The sequence below is a fragment of the Esox lucius genome, chromosome 8, assembly GCF_011004845.1.
Source record: "Esox lucius isolate fEsoLuc1 chromosome 8, fEsoLuc1.pri, whole genome shotgun sequence".
NCBI lineage: Eukaryota > Metazoa > Chordata > Actinopteri > Esociformes > Esocidae > Esox > Esox lucius.
The window spans coordinates 34,358,039-34,370,210 of NC_047576.1; the positions used below are offsets into that span (position 1 = coordinate 34,358,039).

Below are 12,172 nucleotides of genomic sequence, written 5' to 3' on the forward strand. Positions count from 1 at the left end.
CGTAAGGCTCCGCCATCCTATTGGTCACAACTGGGGAGGAGATATTGTGTTGCGAAGCAATAGTAGTTCTGCCAAACGTGCAGTCCTTGTATGTTCAGGTAAGTGACGGTTTATTTTCAGTTGTATGTTCTTATTACATTGAACATTGTCTGTAATCCCTAGTACAAATTGTGGTTATTTTTTATGAATTAGAAACAATTTGACGGTTGACTATGTGGCATACTTTCCCTGTAAAGACCCGGTCATTTCTGTTTTGTCAAAGTGCTACACTCACTCGTCACTTTACACCTGACTTAGTGTAGGGTAATACCCATCTGTTTTGATGTCCGTCGGGGTCATATGTCCTTCTGCACACTACTTTTAGGGTTATTTGAGTATTTGTGGCTTTTTGTCAACTTGAACGAGACTGACCTCTTTCCGTAACCATGGTGTTGTTCCTCACAGAACTGATGCTCAATTGATGTTTTTGTTTTTTGCAACATTCTCCATAAATTCGAGAGACTACCTACTACGTTGAAATCCATGGAGGTTAAGGTGTTTCATTTTGGTAATGATCGCTACATGTTCACACATTAGCAACATCTAACAAAATAAGATCTTCAGGTGCAACATCTTGTGAGCAACATTAAAGAAACACTTCCGGGTCACGAAAATCTGGAATTTTCAAAATAAAAGAGACCAACGAATTACTTAAAAACTGAGATAAATTGAGTTTATTAATTGTTGGAGAACATGTACCTCTCAAAACATTGACAACAATTCAAATATGATCATATTTAAGAGTAATTTCGATAAAAAGTGGGTGTTAGTGGGTGTTAAAACACGTTCCAAGGGTAAAATTCAGACAATGCCAATGACAGAATATGGAATACATATTGCCTCATAACTAATAAACTATTGAATATTCCACAGACAAAGCAGTGTAGGAAATGTCCAGGAGAATGTGTAGAGTAAGACAAACCTGTCAAATCTTAGGGAACAGTGTGCTACATCTAGCAACACAATATTTCCACACCCTCTTTTTCCACAATGTAACTTAATGGATATCAAATACATATTGACTCATAAAAAAAAAACTATTCTACACGCCGCGGTGAATGTATTGTAGGAAATGTTCAGGAGACTCTATAGAATGATTATATGCAAAGAAATCAAGGGGCACTCTGTATTTGCAATTGTTGCTGGTGTTTTACTCCGCCCACCCCATTGGCCACAATGCAACTCAATGGATATGAAATACATATTGGCCTATAAAAAAAAAACTATTCTACACGCCGCGGTGAATGTATTGTAGGACATGTTCAGGAGACTCTATAGAATGATTATATGCAAAGAAATCAAGGGGCACTCTGTATTTGCAATTGTTGCTGGTGTTTTACTCCACCCACCCCATTGGCCACAATGCAACTCAATGGATATGTAATACATATTGGCCTATAAAAAAAAAACTATTCTACACGCCGCGGTGAATGTATTGTAGGAAATGTCAAGGAAGGTGGATAGAGTAATTATATGCAAAGAAATCAAGGGGCACATTGTATTTGCAATTTTTGCTGGTGTTTTACTCCACCCATTCCATTGGCCACATTCCAAATTGCTGAATAGCCTTTAGATCCATTATTCCTTTTGTTAATGGAGGTGATTATCACCACTTGGTGATTACTTAACAATTCAGCCAATGATCTAATGTAGTTGTCAATTACTTATATTAACTGGCCATTAGCCTGCTGTATTACCTTTAGAGATGTAGATGTAGGATTTTATCTGTAATAATATAAAATGTATGTTTAATGTGTGAATGTGATACTGAAAAGAAAGGTTATGTTTGCATACTTTCTCTGTAAGAAGTTTTTGTTCCAGCTTTTAGCTCCATCAGAACAGTACAAAATGTTTTTACTACTGAAAACACCAACATGTAATTACAGTGGGGGAAAAAAGTATTTAGTCAGCCACCAATTGTGCAAGTCTTCCCACTTAAAAAGATGAGAGAGGCCTGTAATTTTCATCATAGGTATACTTCAACTATGAGAGACAGAATGAGATTTTTTTTTCCAGAAAATCACATTGTAGGATTTTTTATGAAATTATTGGTTAATTCCTTTACCAAAAAGATGTTTTTGGTCTCCTACAAACAAGTAATATTTCTGTCTCTCCCAGACCTGTAACTTCTTCTTTAAGAGGCTTCTCTGTCCTCCACTCGTTACCTGTATTAATGGCACTTGTTTGAACTTGTTATCAGTATAAAAGACACCTGTCCACAACCTCAAACAGTCACCCTCCAAACTCCACTATGGCCAAGACAAAAGAGCGTCCAAAGGGCACCAGAAACAAAATTGTAGACCTGCACCAGGCTGGGAAGACTGAATCTGCTATAGGTAAGCTGCTTGGTGTGAGGAAATCAACTGTGGGAGCAATCATAAGAAAATGGAAGACATACAAGACGACTGATAATCTCCCTCAATCCGGGGCTCCACGCAAGATCTCACCCCGTGGGGTCAAAATGATCACAAGAACGGTGAGCAAAAATCCCAGAACCACACGGGTGGACCTAGTGAATGACCTGCAGAGAGCTGGGACCAAAGTAACAAAGGCTACCATCAGTAACACACTACGCCGCCAGGGACTCAAATCCTGCAGTGCCAGATGTGTCCCCCTGCTTAAGCCAGTACATGTCCAGGCTGTCTGAGGTTTGCTAGAGAGCATGTGGATGTTCCAGAAGAGGATTGGGCAAATATCATATGGTCAGATGAAACCAAATTATAACTTTTTGGTAAAAACTCAACTCGTGTTTGGAGGAGAAAGAATGCTGAGTTGCATCCAAAGAACACCATACCTACTGTGAAGCATGGGGGTGGAAACATCATGCTTTGGAGCTGTTTTTCTGCAAAGGGACCAGGACGACTGATCCGTATAAAGGAAAGAATGATTTTCTTGTTGTCATGTATCGTGAGATTTTGAGTGAAAACCTCCTTCCATCAGCAAGGGCATTGAAGATGAAACATGGCTGGGTCTTTCAGCATGACAATGATCCCAAACACACCGCCCGGGCAAAGAAGGAGTGGTTTCGTAAGAAGCATTTCAAGGTCCTGGAGTGGCCTAGCCAGTCACCAGATCTCAACCCCATAGAAAATCTTTTGAGGGAGTTGAAAGTCTGTGTTGTCCAGCGACTATAAAATGAACTTGTGCTATAGTTATCCCAATCGTCTTTTCAGTTGCCAGCTAGCATCTCGTTCACAAATCAACCCCATTTGCAGACAGTCCTTGTTTGGACTCTGCATGGATCAGCTTACATTTGTTCTGAATCACTGTTAAAATTTTTTAAGAGGCTTTGTTTCTTCATCAGGTTGGCAATTTCTTCTCAGTTTGTTGGTTTTGCTGTTTGATTCATGTTGGTATGCATATGTTGTTAATTTCATTTGCCTGAGCAAAATTCTGATTGATTGAAGGATATGTTAACAAATTTATACCATATGTCTGCCCTGAATGTTGGTCGCGTAGGGCCAAAACCCAGGTCTTCATTCTCACATTACTGACTTATTTTGACCGGGGATACCATCTGAGTACAGTTGAGTTGGTCTGAGTGCTAACTTCCTCTAAGAAACAAAACAGAAAAGTGTTTTGCCCTTCCAGGACCAACATTTTGCAGTCCTGTAATATATTTGTCTCCAAGCAAATGTTCTCGTTCTAGACAGCCGGAAATAATATAGACTTTTCAGTCATGACAGGAATGTCATGACTGCAAAGAATTGGCCACATTCGTAATACAATGCCCATCCTAAGCATCATAAACTCTAAGACAGCCAAGACGGAAGGAGATAAACTTGGGTAGAATGTTGAGTAACTGGTTTGATTAACTCTATGTACTGTGTACCCTATCCTGTTATCATTTAGTACATCATCTTTTATATTGCATGTTGTTTGATGTAAGTTTGGAGTTGTAATGCCCCATATTAGTTGTATTTAGATCAGCCCACATTCAGAATTTACTATGAAGGTTTTAGGATGTGCACATATTTTCAAATAAATATATATATATTTAAAAAAATAATAATTATTGGGATAAATCTCTAACTTTCTTTCCTTATAATTTGTCCTGGTCATTGGTAATTCTCATCTCCGTGCCTTAGTGGATAACATTGTCCCCATGCCAAATCAGAGAGTGCCCCTTGATTTCAGAGTGCCCCTTGATTTCTTTGCATATAATCATTCTGTAGAGTCTCCTGAACATTTCCTACAATACATTCACCGCGGCGTGTAGAATAGTTTTTTTTTATAGGCCAATATGTATTTCATATCCATTGAGTTGCATTGTGGCCAATGGGGTGGGCGGAGTAAAACACCAGCAACAATTGCAAATACAGAGTGCCCCTTGATTTCTTTGCATATAATCATTCTATAGAGTCTCCTGAACATTTCCTACACTACATTCACCGCGGCTTGTAGAATAGTTTTTTTTTTATAGGCCAATATGTATTTCATATCCATTGAGTTGCATTGTGGCCAATGGGGTGGGCGGAGTAAAACACCAGCAACAATTGCAAATACAGAGTGCCCCTTGATTTCTTTGCATATAATCATTCTATAGAGTCTCCTGAACATGTCCTACAATACATTCACCGTGGCGTATAGAACAGTTTTTTTTCTATAGGGCAATATATATTTCATATCCATTGAGTTACATTGTGGCCAATAGGATCTAGGATGGGTGAAGTAAAATGCCAGCAACAATTGCAAATACATAGTGCCCCTTGATTTCTTTGCATATAATTATTCTATAGAGTCTCCTGAACATTTCCTAGAATACATTTTTACAATATACACTAAGCAAAGTGTCAAAATAGATACATTTAATATTATTAAAATCGCGTTTTACCGCAGACTTCTATTTTGAAGGCAAAATCCAAAAACCGGAAGTCTTATTGTTGCTACGGAATCTCTAATGTTGCCAGCATGACGCTAATCTTCAGGTGATCAGCATCTTGTGAGCAACATTAAAGAAACCCTTTCCGGGTCACGAATATTAGGAAATGTTCAAAATAAGAGACCAACGTATTACTTCAAAACGGACATTAATTGAGTTTATTAATTGTTTAAGAAAATGAACCTCTTAAAACATTGACAGCAATTCATATTTGATCATATTTAAGAGTAATTTCAATAAAAAGTGGGTATTAAACCACGTTCCAAGTGCAAAATTCAGACTGTTCATTAGCCTGCTGTACCACCTTTAGAGATGTAGGTTATTTTATCTGTAAAAAATATACAATTAATGTTTAATGTGTGAATGTGATACTGGAAAGAAAGGAATTGTTTGCATACTTTCTTTGTAAGAAATGTTGTTGTTGTTCCAGATTTTAGCTACATCAGAACTGTACCAAAATTACTTAACTACTGAAAACATCAACATGTAACTATATTCCAACTATCAAAGTACCAAGCTATTCTGCAAAATGTAGTGAAAATTACCAGTTGAACTAAATTATCCAAATCTAGCTCACTGCTCAACATTTCTCTAAATTGTAATTTCTTGGAAAACATCAAATGTTATTACTCCAGTTTCATGACTGGGTTTCTTTGATCATCTATAGAACTGTTTGCAGTTCTATTCATACAAAACATTTCAGATTACTTTTGTACTTTTGATCAGTTTTATACTTTATGTGCTATAGTCATCCCAATTGTCTTTTCAATTGCCAGGTAGCTTCTCGTTCACAAATCTCTCATTTGATAGGCCTGTAAAATAGGAGGGTTTGTCCCATCTACCAGGTTAATAGGACCAACCACGTTTGCAGACAATCCTTGTTTGGACTCTGCTTGGATCAGCTTAGATTTGTACTGAATCTATAGACTCCAGAACATTTTCCTACAATACATTCACTGCGGCGTATAGAAAGTTTTTTACGTATAGGGCAATATGTATTTCCTATCCATTGAGTTACATTTTGGCCAATGGGATGGGTGGAGTAAAATGCCAGCAACAATCGCAAATACACAGTGCCCTTTGATTTTTTTGCATATATTTACTTTATCCACTCAACTGAACATTTCCTACAATACATTTTTACAATATACACTAAGCAAAGTGGCAAAATAGATTCATTTAAAACGATTAAAATTGCTGTTTACATCAGACATTTATTTTGAAGGCAAAATCCGAGAACCGGAAGTCTTATTGTTGCTACGGAATCTCTAATGTTGCCAGCATGACGCTACTCTTCGGGTTTGCAGAGTGGGGAAAGGCGGAAGCGATTCAACTTGGATACCGGTGTTGTGCGGAAAACCGTCCCCCTGCCAGAATCTGCCCCCCATTCTCGTGAACGCGCGTACACCATTTTTCGTTGCTGCGTCTTGCTTGCTTGTGGAGATGTTTGTCTTTCACTCCGTTGTCAATTTAGTCTATGTTTCGCAGATCTTAGTAGAAGAAAACATTCTTCATTTGTGTCATTAAATACAACCGTACAAAGGATTTTAACCCATTTTAGTACCGAAAATAATCCCTGGGAGACACTTTTAATGTGCCGTTTTCTGTTACGCTATTTGTTTCATGTGTATTAGTCCATACATTCGTTTACACCAAGTATACGCCATCATCTTTCTCGTCTCTTATTTGACTTGTATACATTTGGGTAGTAACAGATTACAAAAAATCTGTAATTGTAATCAGTTACGTAACCAACTAAAATATTATTATCGAATTACAGATACTTTAGAAAAAATGTATGATTACTTCATTTAAAAAGATTAGTTGCATGACATAATTACGACATGTTGCAAGATTGATTTTGTTTTTAAATCTTTTGAATGTTTGACTGAAAATAACAATTGCACACCTCTGTTGTGTGTGATCATCGTGCCAGCAAGGGTGGGCGAGCATAACCAGATTAGTGACCCGCTAGTGTAATTTCGATTGTTTGGGTTGCTTGTAGTACATCTGTGGTAATATTAGCCGACCCTTATAAATGTGATTTAGTTATCTACTATCCACGCATATTTCTGAGAACAATGATAGGCGACAAGTTTTTTCATGTTTCAATGTTTATTTGTCAAATGCACCGATTAACACATTCAGGAAGAGTTGCACTGAACAACTCAGACAACAATTGTTTAGAAGATTAGGCAAATATTTGTTAGATAGCTGTTACATGGAGCTGCCTTCAACATATAACATTATATGGAATTTATCACGATATTTGAGGAGACAAAGGTGTGTTGGGAAGCACTCTGACAAAGGATGATTGCTTGTGATGTAGCTAACTCAACTCCGTCCATACAGGTAGGCCATGTGATTCTGTTTGCTTTGCATCTTGGCACGCTTTGAAAATCCATGGCTGGAAGCCCTAATAATCGCAGGTTACGTGCAGGCTAGTAAAACGTATTTCTGTGCAGGTGTTGAGGTTTGCAGACGCAATTTCTAATGCCTCTTAATATGAAAGTAATCAGATTACGTTAATGAGTTTGAATAATCAGAAAGTTATGTTACTGATTACAAATGTATACAGGTAACTTGTAGCTGTAATTGATTACATTTGATAAGTAACCTTCCAAACCCTGTTAGTATATTTGAATGTGTGTTAGGTTTATCATCTAGCCATAGCTTTTTTGACAAAAAGAAAACATGCCAATCATAGCCTACCCACCTCAGACCCATAAAAAAATTAAATAATCAATTAACATTTATAGATGGTGCATAACAAACATATTACAAAAACAATGTATTTGTTATTGTATGTTGACTGTTGTAGACGTCGTAGTTCATGAAAATGAAAAGTGCAATTTATTAGACAAAAATCGTTCCCGAAGAACAGACAGAAAATACAGTGCCACAAAATACATATGTCACAGAAAATAGTGTTCTTCCCTGTCGAAATCACCCCTCTTCCCCCATTCATGGTCTGCCACAAAAAAGTTATTTGGGTAGCTCATGTAGTAGTGTGTTTCACAAAAAGTATTTCACTCTAGTGACAAAATGAAGCAAATAGTAAGGGGCGGGGATTAATTTCGGCAAGCCCCTTCTTTTACTTCCGAAAATTAACCCCCACTCCCCATATTAAGACTAAAAGGTCTAGCACATTTCAATATCATTTTGGTAGCTCTCTTTTTAAACTAAGATATTCATCACATATCAACTTTAAATTATCAAAATAACAAGTATGGATTTTCTGATAGTATAAGTTTCCTTTTGAAAAAGCTTTTTCAAATGTTGAGATATTTATCCATAGTGGCTGAATGTTTTGGTTCTGACCCTTGGGACAACCAAAAGACCAGGTGCAAGGCCATGTAGTACTGTAGGACAATTTTGTAATCAATTGTATAATTCTCAGGAAACCAATGTAGAGTCTTTAAAATGGGTGTTATTTGTTCTCTCTTTTTGGTATTCGTAAGAACATGTGCAGTTTCATTTTGATTTAATTGCAGTTTGCCAGTACTTTTTTGGGTAAAGCAGACAATAGAGAGTTACAATCATTGAGTCTGCAGGTGATAAATCAGTCTATGTGTTTGCCTGGCAGAGAAACGGGCTGACCTTTGCTATGTTCCTCAAATGATAAAACTTTTCGTCACGCCAATACCTTTTGCTTAATAGGTGGAGAGTAGATCGAGAGAAAAGAGCAGTCAATTCCTCTCTTTGGACCTTGGCACCAATAATCAAAAGTTTTGTCCTTCAAATGTTGTGCCAAAAATGAACCAGATAGTCCAACCCAATTTTTAAGCCTGTTTAGAATAATTCTTTGATCTATGTTGTCAAAGGTCCAGTGGTACAAGCATAGCTAGCTTTTTGTCTGTGTTTATCCTGAGGGTGTTCACAAACTTTGGGAACAGTGTTTCTGTACTGTTTTGAGCAGAAACCAGAGTAGAATGTTGTCAAAAGTAGAACAGGCACTCAGATGATCTGTATTAAAGCAAGCTTCTCCAGAACTTTCTTAAAAGATAGGTTAGAGATTGGTATGTAGTTGTTTACTTCAGGGTTTAGTGTGATGTTTATTTTTTTCTATGTGTGGTTTTACTAAGTCAGTTTTATGAACAGTAGGGAAAGTGCCAGTAAAAAGAGAATGGTTGACAATTGTTTTTATGTCCTCATCTATGCAGTTAAACTAGAAAAAGGAACCAGGCAAGCCTAGTTCCGCCAGCCCACAATTAAATGTGATAAATACCGCTGCCCTCACTGGACTCAAACCCAGGTCTCCCCCGTTAGAGGTAGTGTCCTTAACCACTACACCACAGTGCTGCACATTTGTCATGCATTAACAATCACGCCAACTTTTAATATTTCGCTAGACACCATTAATCATTGTGTTAAACTGACTAACCTTTCTTATTGAGTTTACCTTCACCACAAATAGCATCTATGAAATGTGTAGCTTTGGCCACTGGCCGTTTTAACAGCTTATTAGCCAGTAATAGGCTTACTAGTATCTACTAACTTACTATTTGGAATAGTTTTACTGCCCAAGGGGTTTTGATCTAGCCTATATTACCACAGAAAGCATGCACGGATTTGTACTTTGAAAATCCACATTGTAGGATTTTTTATGAATTTATTGGTAAATTATGGTGGAAAATAAGTATTTGGTCAATAACAAAAGTTAATCTCAATACTTTGTTATATACCCTTTGTTGGCAATGACAGAGGTCAAACTTTTTCTGTAAGTCTTCACAAGGTTTTCACACACTGTTGCTGGTATTTTGGCCCATTCCTCTAGAGCAGTGATGTTTTGGGGCTGTCGCTGGGCAACACAGACTTTCAACTCCCTCCAAAGATTTTCTATGGGATTGAGATCTTGAAATGCTTCTTACAAAGCCACTCCTTCGTTGCCCGGGCGGTGTGTTTGGGATCATGCTGAAAGACCCAGCCACGTTTCATCTTCAATGCCCTTGCTGATGGAAGGAGGTTTTCCCTCAAAATCTCACGATACATGGCCCCATTCATTCTTTCCTTTACACGGATCAGTCGTCCTGGTCCCTTTGCAGAAAAACAGCTCCAAAGCATGATGTTTCCACCCCCATGCTTCACAGTAGGTATGGTGTTCTTTGCATGCAACTCAGCATTCTTTCTCCTCCAAACACGACGATTTGAGTTTTAATTAGTTTTTTGTCATCTGACCATATGACATTCTCCCAATCCTCTTCTGGACCATCCAAATGCTCTCTAGCAAACCTCAGATGATGGTAGCCTTTGTTACTTTGCAGGTCATTGACTAGGTCCCCTTGTGTGGTTCTGGGATTTTTGCTCACTTGTGATCATTTTGACCCCACTGGGTGAGATCTTGCGTGGAGCCCTGGATCAAGGGAGATTATCAGTGGTCTTGTATGTCTTCCATTTTCTTATAATTGTTCCCACAGTTGATTTCTTCACACCAAGCTGCTTACCTATTGCAGATTCAGTCTTCCCAGCCTGGTGCAGGTCTACAATTTTGTTTCTGGTGTCCTTTGACAGCTCTTTGGTCTTGGCCATAGTGGAGTTTGGAGTGTGACTGTTTGAGGTTGTGGACAGGTGTCTTTTATACTGATAACAATTTTAGACAGGTGCCATTAATACTGATAACGAGTGGATGACAGAGGAGCCTCTTAAAGAAGTTACAGGTCTGTGAGAGCCAGAAATCTTGCTTGTTTGTAGGTGATCAAATACTTATTTTACAGAGGAATTTACCAATAAATTCATAAAAAATCCTACAATGTGATTTTCAGAATTTTTTCTCCCAATTTTGTCTCTCATAGTTGAAGTGTACCTATGATGAAAATTACAGGCCTCTCTCATCTTTTTAAGTGGGAGAACCTGCACAATTGGTGGCTGACTAAATACTTTTTTGCCCCACTGTAATTGCTCCTGTTATCTTTTGTGCATCGTATTGTGCAGATCATGCAGATAGGCACTTATTTTGGCCCGCACAATTGTTATTCTATTTGTCTGCTCTTGTCACTATCAGTAGGAAAGCTTTAACAATTTGCCTACAACATAAACAAAATTAAAATTAGAAAATAAAAATAAATAAAAATTATATTTTAATTTCCGGTATAATAATAATAATAAAATCAGCAGATATAATTGGTATCAGTATATAGTTCCACTCAAAAATTTGAATTGGTCTCGGGTACAAAAATCCTGTGTCGGTCGGGCTCTAATATCAGGGTACATCTTTGCAAACCAGTTGGCAACCCCTGAACATCTCGTTACCACATGTGAAGGCTTCTATTCCCAGGCACTGGGCGGATGAGTATTTGGTAAGGTATTTGAAATAGAAATCCTGAGCCGAGTACTGCTTACCGTCAGACTCTATATACATTTCCAGACCTTCTTTCATCAGCTTTTGGAATTTGGCTGTAATGGTCCGAAACAGGGAGCAGATACTATCTGCAATAGTGAGGCACTCAAGGTGCTATGATGCAGAAGGGATCATCTTAAAGAATGTCAGGACAATTTGTTTCAGGATTTTTTCAGCACCGAGGCCTATGATGGGTGGCATCCGTTGTGCCGAACTAAACCCAGAAAATAACTTGCACGGTGCAATGGCAAAGTCTTGAGGTGGCAGGGCAGGTGCCAGGGCAAAGCCTGGAGCTGACAGTGATCATCAGTCTAAAAAAAACAACCAATTACAAAACTGTAGTTTTTTCTGAAATCTTTCTTGGTCTACTTTTCTTGGTCAGTACTGACTAGCATTTGCAAGGCTTTGGATATCTTTTGATATCCTTTTCCGTCTTTATCCAGTTCTATTACCTTGTTACGCAGGTCTTTTGACAGTTCATTTCTGCTCCCCATGGATCTAGCCTGCTCAGTGCGTCCATGTGAGATTTTCTTTGCATGAACAGTCTTATTTTAAAAATCAGTGCCAAAATGTCACAATTTCTGCCAGAGTATGTAAACTTATGAGCACAACTGTAAATTCTCCATACCTAACTGATACAATGAATCGGTTTATGGTTTTGGTCAAGTGAAGAAACCCATTGTTTTCTTTTGTCTGTTGAAAGGTAATGCAATGATATTACACTGAATTTCTTAACACACATTGTTCTAAAAAAGAATAGAAGTAGTCAATCTCTTGATGAGATTCAAGGAAATGTGTATAAAAAATGTGAATGAATAAAAAAGAGGTGAGATGATCCTTAAGGGGCTCTGTACTTCATAGATTATGTTATCAAACAATGTCTCCTCCTGTCTACAGGCAGAAATTGGAGACCG

General features: G+C 37.9%; 1 protein-coding gene across 3 annotated transcripts in view; it reads left to right on the forward strand.

Moving 5' to 3' along the window:
- The window catches only part of LOC105030533 (kynurenine--oxoglutarate transaminase 3), a 32,752-nt gene continuing 20,580 nt past the window's right edge, over positions 1-12,172 (forward strand). For all 3 annotated transcript variants that reach the window (XR_829602.4, XM_010904435.2, XM_010904434.3), the window contains exon 1: positions 1-98. The gene's annotated coding sequence lies outside the window, so the exon portion shown is untranslated. The remainder of the gene's footprint in view (positions 99-12,172) is intronic.